Source organism: Hemitrygon akajei, chromosome 16, assembly GCF_048418815.1.
Source record: "Hemitrygon akajei chromosome 16, sHemAka1.3, whole genome shotgun sequence".
NCBI classification, from domain to species: Eukaryota; Metazoa; Chordata; class Chondrichthyes; order Myliobatiformes; family Dasyatidae; genus Hemitrygon; species Hemitrygon akajei.
Window position 1 is genome coordinate 82,511,429 of NC_133139.1, and position 7,622 is coordinate 82,519,050.

The following is a 7,622-nucleotide window of genomic DNA, read 5'->3' on the forward strand; positions in this document are numbered from 1 at the left end:
GCCATTTCACAACCTCACTCTGGAAAGTCCAATCACCTGATTTAACTTCTGCTCCCAGAGTACAGGCAGTCTAAAGACCAGCAGTAGTGGTGAGGACCAAGAGAGTTTGGTCAAGGGAGTTGGAGATCGCTTACAGGACTGCTTTGAGTTGGTGGACTGGACAGCATTCAGGGAATCATCTTTGAATCTAAATGAATACACCACAGTTGTCACCAACTTCATTTAGTCCTGTGTTGATGAGTCTGTGCCTTTGAGAATTTACTGTACACCCCCAAATCAAAAGCCATCGATGAACCAGAACCATATAAGAATGTATTTACTTATTGACACGCATTGTAAAGAAGGCTCTTCTGACCCTTTGAGCTGCACTGTTCAGCAATCTTCCAAATTAACCCTACCCTAATCACGGGACAATTTACGGAAGGCTATTTTTAGGGTGGAAAAAAAAACAATTCCAATATAAGTTAGAGGTGAAATTGGATAAACATCAGCTCTGGCAGTGTTTGTAAAACATTACTTCCTACAAAGTGAACTCTATAACATGATGAATGACAGTGATGCTTCACTCCCAGATGAACTCAATGCCCTTTATGCACACTTTGAAAGGGAGAATAAGATTACACTTGTCCAAGTCTCTGCAGCATCTGGTGACCCTATAAGCTCTCTCAGATGCTGACATCAGAATATCTCTCAAAGGGGTGAATCCTCACAAGGCATCAGGGCACTTAAAACCCTGTGCCAACCAACTGGTGTGAGTGTTCAAACACTTCAGTCTCTCACTGCTGAAGTCGAAGGTTCCCATCTGCTTCAGAAAACTGCCAATCATACTAGTGCCCAAGAAGAGCACAGTGAGCTGCTAAATGACTATACCAATTACACTCACATCTACTGTGATGAAGTGCTTTGAGTGGTCACAGCCAGAATCAACTCCTTCCTAAGCCAAGACCTGCATCTGCTGCAATTTACCCATCACCACAATAAGTCTACAGTGGATGCATTCACACTGGCTCTCCACTCGGCCTTGGATCACACGGACAATAGCAACACTTACGTCAGGTTGCTGTTCATTGATCCCAGCTCAGCGTTCAACACAATCAAATCAACAAGTTCTGAAACCTGGGCCTCTGCAATTTGATCCTTGACTTCCTCATCTCAATGAGGAGTACATTTCAGATCTCCGGAGGCAAATGATGTGCGTTTGATCGATAGGTATTCCAAGTCAGGGCAACAGGAGTATGACAGAACTGTCATGTCAGTATATCAAAGAGAACTGACCTAAAAGCACATGCCGCCACCCTCTTCCTTATCAGCGTTCAGTCTGACGGCAAGCACAAGCACATGGCACAAGTAGCAATCCTGAGTTCACCACCCTGGTGATCTTGACCTTTAACATGGCTTCTAATATCCTGAAGTCACTTTGCAGGACCGCGTCACCCTTCTTGCTTATGTCATTGGTATCAAGGTAGACACAGCCATAGGCTGTTCGCAGTCCCTCTGAGATGCCCCTGACCCTTGCACCTGGGAGGAAACATGCCAACAGGGAATTTCATTCTCAACCATAGAACCTCCTGTCTGTTACCCTAACCAATGAGCTCCCTGTAACTACTGCTTGCCTCTTCTTTCCTCTTCCCCTCTGAGTCAGAGCCTGAATGCTGCAGCTTTCCTTTGTTAGACCAATAGAATCCATAACAATATACTTGTTATAGCACACCAGTCCTCATTGAGGGATCAGATGTGGAAAGAATGAGCAATTTCAAGTTCCTGGATGTCAGTATCTCTGAGGATCTAACTTGGACCCAACAAATTGATGCAGCTATAAAGGCACAATATCTAAATGTCTATATTACATTTGGAGTTTGAGTTGTCACCTAAAACACTCACAAATTTCTACAGTTGTACTGTGGAGAGCATTCTAACTAAGCATCAGGATCAAAGTGAGCTGCAGAGAGTTGTAAACTTGGTCAGCTCCATCATGGGCACTGACATCAAAGAGCGACTTATCATTGCTATCATCAGAAAGGAGGCACAGCTGTGTAAAGGCACACACTCAATGATTCAGGAACAGAGTCGTCTGATTTCTGAATGGACAGTGAACTCATTAACAATACCCAACTACTCTTTTAATTTCCATTTGGGCACTACTTATTTAACTATTTAATATATATATATATACTTACTTTAATTCATTTTTTCTATTATTATGTTTTTTAATGTATTGCTGCTGCAAAGTCAACGAAGTTCATGACAGATGCTGGATATATTAAACCTGATTCTTAAGGAAATGGCCATAGTACACTGCACCTGCTGCCTATCTCCAACAGTCACCAAATTATCTGTGTATCTCCTATCAACACCTCCCTTGAATGAGCTGAAGGTCATCCAACTACAGATCAAATTCCCTAATGCAGAGCTAGATGCGTCTTTCAGGTGTAGTCGTCAGGGAACTTGAAGTCTCCCTGTTTTCCCACATCCCACACGATAAGCACTGCACTGTCCTGACTGTCATTCTCACTGGTCTCACTGAAAGAAACTTACCTTAACCTCCAACTCTCCTTGCTGAAGCCTCTTGAACCCAAGCCTCAGCTACCCACTCCAACAATAGCTTCTGTGCTTAAACCCAACTTATTTTATTGGCCTTTACCAAGTACCAAATAACCCATTTAATTTCAAGCTCCACAGGGAGTCCTAACAGATCTCACTCACTTTTTAAATCTGATCAGATTTTCTAAAATCCTTCCATGGAGAAAGATGCCACTGATGTTTATAGAACTATGATGTAGTAGGAGTCAAAATATCTATGGAACTTATAACCAAAGTTAAAAACCGAGTCTGTGGAACCTGCATTCAGTGAACAACGTCTGTGGAATATGTAGAGTTGTAAAATTCAGGGTCTGTGGAACAATAATCAGGATCCATGGTCCCCCTGTCACCCAGTGTCTGTGATAACAGAGTCCATATCTATATGGAGCAACAAGTCTGTGACACCCAGTGTTGTTGCAGAGTACCACATCAACCATTGGAGTGGTTGTGGAGTCCAGTGCTGTTACTTCAGAAATAAGAGCATCTCAAGCATTTCGAGCAGCTGCTTAGCTTCTGGCTCATCAATAGCCCTAGTCTTCCCCAGTGTTCACAACACAAAGCAGCGCAGTAGCATGGAGGTTAGCATAACACTTTACAGTACCAGTAACCTGGGTTCAATTCCTGCGGCTGTTTGTAAGGAGTTTGTACGTTCTACCTGTGACTGTGTGGATTTCCTCCAGGTTAACTGGTTATAGTAATTTTTCCTGTAATTAGGCTATGGTTAAATCTGGGGTTGCTGGGCATTGCAGTTCTAAGGGCTGACTCTGCACTGAATCTCAATAAAGAGATCTCGCTGTAACAAATGAGCTCGTGCAAGAGGAAGGAGAAAAGGAGCTTGTTTTAGCTGTTGTTGCTTGTGATGTTCCGCTAGACATTGTGGGCATGCTACGTTGATGTCAGAATGTATGGCAGCATTTGTGGGCTGCCCCCAGCACATCCACGAATGACACATTTCACTGTCTGATTTGAGTAGGTATGATAAGTGAATCTGACTATACAGCACTCTGCCCATGGATGCAGTCATGCGAGGAAACAGATTTTCTGTGCAATTTCTCTATGTTATTCATTCTTGAAGAGTAGGGTTCATCCTGTAAACAAATGGAACTCAATGTAAAGCCGCTAGAATTTTGTTTTTACAAGAAGGAAATTATTCCGCAGCATGGTTCTGTACAGCCAGACAGTTGGCATTGTTTTGAAATTTACCAGATGCTTGGATCACCAGGGTAGGAATGCACTGCTGGTACTGGAACTAGGAAATGAAAGACAAGTAACTGTCCAACCCCGAAACCTACAACTCATAAATAAATATCATTACTGGAAAAATAACTCTCTTTTGGTTTGAGAAATCTGTGCGCTGTAGTGGGGATGGTTAACAGGCCTATCGCTGCTTGCCGGCATCTCCCTGTGTAGCCAGTAACTGCGCCAAGTCTGGGTTGTCTAAGGGTCCTTCAGCAGCTCCTGGAGGTGACACTGAGCCTCTGGAATGCTTTGAATACAGTCACTAACTCGCAGCATGTCTGTGGTATTAAGATGGTATCTCAAGCATCTGAAGCGGCTGCTTAGCCCCAGGCTCATCAACACCCCTAGTTTTCCACAGTGTTCGCAACACGATGAGATACCTCCAGGTACGACTCTGACCCTGTTAGCCAGCGCACTGTCCACAGCAGATCACCACCAAAGATCCACACCCTCACAGGACAAATAGGGGATAGTATTTACAGATATTTGGATAGAAAGGCCCTGATTAAGGTAGTCAATGTGGCTTTGTGTGGTGTGGGGTGCCACAGTAGCATTGTGCTAATTGCCCCACGCCACTATTACACCTCAGGGCGCGGGAGTTTTAAATTTAATTCCAATGTCTTCTGTAAGGAGTTTGTATGTCCTCTCTGTAATGAGTGGGCTTCCTTTGGGCACTCCACTTTCCTCCCACAGCCCAAAAAACGTACCAATTAGTCTGTTAAATGCTCATTGTAAATTATCCCATGGGGCTAAATTGGTAGGGTGTTGGCACAGCGGCTTGAAGGGCTGTAAGGGTCTATACTGCATTGCATCTCGAAACAAATACAAAATCTTACAGATTTTTGAGGAAGTTACCAATAAGATTGATGAAGGAAAGGTAGAGGACATTGTCCAGGAGGTAAGTTGCTTGACATTCAGGATGAGGTAGTATATTGGATTAGACTTTGGCTTTGTGGGAGAAGCCAGAGAGTGGTAGTAAATGGTTGTCTCTCTGACTGGAAGACTATGACTAATGCTGTGCCACAGGGATTGATGCTGGGTCCGTTATTGTTTATCATCTACATTACCTACGTTTAGACGATAGTTTGGTAAACTGGATCAGCAAATTTGCAGATGACACCAAGACCAGGGGTGTAATGGACAGTGAGGTAGTATCTGCATCAGCTGGGAAAATGGGCTGAAAATTGTCAGACGGAATTTAATGCAGACAAGGTTTGAGTATTGCACTCTGGGAGGACTAAGCACGATAAGACTTGCACTGTGATCGGTAAGGCACTGAGGCCTGTGGTAGAACAGAGGGATTTGGGAATACAGATCCAGAATTCCTTGAAAGTGGTGTCACAGGTAGATAGGCTTGTACAAAGGGCTTTTGGTATATTGGTCTTCATAAATCAATGTACTGAATGCAAGAGTTGGATGTTATGTTGAAGCTGCTTAAGACTTTAGTGAGGCCGAAATTGGATTATTGTGTGTAGTTCTGCTCACCTACCTAAAGGAATATATTAAAAAAGCTTGAAAGAGTGCAGAGAAATTTACAAGGATGCTTCCAGCACTTGAGGACCAGTGCTATGAGGAAAGGTTGAAGGACTTTATTCCCTGGACCATTGAAGAATGAGGGGAGATCTTAAGAACTTTTTAAAAGCTATTATTAATGCTTTTTGAGATAGTGATTTAGATGCATATCATATTTTTTACTGAGTTAAGTATTGTATGTAATTAGTTTTGCTACAACAAGTGTATGGGACATTGGAAAAAAAGTTGAATTTCCCCATGGGGATGAATAAAGTATCTATCTATCTATCTATAAGGCTTTCTCCCCTCGGGGTGGATGAGACTGTCAAAGGTGAAATGCTCAAGAGTAAATTTCTTCACTCTGAGGGTGATGCGAGTGTGGAATGAGCTGCCAGCAGAAGTGGTATATGCGGGTTCAATTGCAAAATTTAAACGAAATTTTGATGAGTACATGGATGAGAGAGATATGGAGGGCTATGGTCTAGGTGGAAATAGATTGGACAAGGCAGAAAAACGGGCTGGTATAGACTAGATGGGATGTAGGGCCTGTTTCTGTGCTGTAGTGCTCTATGACTCTATAACTGTGATAAATACAATCAGTTATTTAGGATGGTGGTGAATATCAGTAGCTCGGGCTGAGGTGTTTGCTGAACTTGGCAGCTAGTTTGCAGACAGTCGAGGTGACATCCTCAGTGTGCAGTTGTTGGTGTTTTTCTCTGGGAGTGCTCGCGTTTATATCGGCCCCTGTTCCCTTGCCTCAGTCCTGATTGGCTACCCCTTCAGGTGACCTTTTAATTCTATTGGCTCGCTTCTTTTGGCTTAGAGGTTAGTAGAAGGCATCTGTTTTGATATGTTTGTTTGCGGAGTTATCAGAAGACAACCATGCTTCTAAAAATTCTTGAGTCTGCTTCATGCTTGTCTGAACTTCCACACTGCCCCAGTTAAAGTGGTGTCCTTCTTTGTGTTTATGTACCAAGATCAGCGACAGCGTCTCCGTACCCCCAGTTTGTGTTCCTGTAAATGAGTTTACATCCTGTCTGGCCAAGTTATGACTCATAGGAGAGCGCTCTGGTCTCCGAGTCAAGAGAATGAACGTACGGTGAACTTCAGACATGGGGCACTGAATGTCATTCCTTTCCCTGCATCCTGCAGCGTGAAACGCTGGCTGAGGCAAAATCTTGCACAAGTTCAGGTAGCATCTGTGTGAAGAGACACAGTCAATGATTTTGATCTGTTTCAGTGCACTTCCAGTGGTGCCTTCAATCCAAGACCTGCAGTGTTGTCTGTGTGGAACTTGCAAGTTCTTCTCACGTCTGCATGGATTTCCTCTTGCAACCCAAACTCGTGCAGGTTAGCAGGCTATGGTAACTTGCATTGCTGAGAATATGGGAAGAATATGAGGTTACGGACAAATGGATGGTTGCTGGCTCACACAGTGCACTGAACAATCTGCTTCCACCCTGTATCAGCTAGGAAGGAGAGAGATGCAGCTAAGCTTACGTTCGGTATGAAGGTGGGGTGGGATGTTTAAAGCAATGCAGAGCCTGTGACAGGACGTTGAACAAAGAGCAAAATGCTGAAAGAATTCAGCAGGTCGAACAGCATCTACTTAGGCAAAAGAGTGGTCAAGGCTTCCAGTCAAGAGCCTATGTGAGGATGAGTCAAAATGGCTTAATGGGGTCAGCTATCAGCATGTTAACCTACCAGTCCTGTGCAATGAGTTGTTAACATTGAGATAGTGGGACCTGCCCGGCAGGCAGGATGTATGTCTGAAGGATCAGGGAAACTTCGCAGCACCGGTGTTTGTTTCTGTTTTCCAAATTCTGTGGGTTTAAAAAAAATTAATTTCCTGGCACTCATGGTGGGTGTTACATTATTGACCCCTGTGGGGCCTACCTGCTGGGGTGTTGCCTCACAGCCCACCCATGGGTGGGGGCGACTGTCGCACCAGCACCCACCTGTGGGGATGTCGCCTCACTGCCCATCCACAGATGGGGTGATTGTCACCCCAGTGCCCACCAATGGGCGTGTGATCTCACTGCTCACCCACCGGTAATGGGGAGATTGTCCCGAGTGCCGACCTGTGAGGGTGTCGCCCCAATGCCCACCTGAGAAGGTGTCATCCTAGTGCCCACCTGCGAGGGTGTCACCCCAGTGCCGACCTGCGAGGGTGTCGCCCCAATGCCCACCTGAGAAGGTGTCATCCTAGTGCCCACCTGCGAGGGTGTCACCCCAGTGCCCACCTGTGAGGGTGTCACCCTAGTGCCCACCTGCGAGGGTGTCGCTCGTGC